Source organism: Oryzias melastigma, linkage group LG15 (genome assembly GCF_002922805.2).
Source record: "Oryzias melastigma strain HK-1 linkage group LG15, ASM292280v2, whole genome shotgun sequence".
NCBI classification, from domain to species: Eukaryota; Metazoa; Chordata; class Actinopteri; order Beloniformes; family Adrianichthyidae; genus Oryzias; species Oryzias melastigma.
Window position 1 is genome coordinate 29,316,100 of NC_050526.1, and position 441 is coordinate 29,316,540.

The window sequence follows — 441 nt, forward strand, 5'->3', positions numbered from 1 at the left end:
TAAGCTTGACTGAAGTAAGTTATTACCAGGGAAAAAAAGAAGTGTGAAGAAGACAACAACCGGTTGGTCTTGTCCTCTGACAATAACCCATAAGCCTTAGATCAAATCGTAGTTTTTCAAATTTGGGTCAGGGGCCTTTTGTTTAACTTTGTTACTTGTAATGGATTGTTTGAACCTCGTTTACTCCCTTTTGGTCTTTGTCTGCTGTGAATTCCCACCAATGTGAACCAAAGATTTTTTTCTGAAACAAACCAGGGTTTGCTTGATCCACAGAGAGATCCACAGAGTTAAGGTCACAACAAAGCCACAGACAACAGACAATGTGAAACAATAGTATGTTCTCCCTTAATGAGTGACACGTGATCAATAGATTTAATAGATTCACAGGACAGTAGGTTGTTCTCAATTTAACACATGTATGTATGTGTGTGGGTGTGTGTG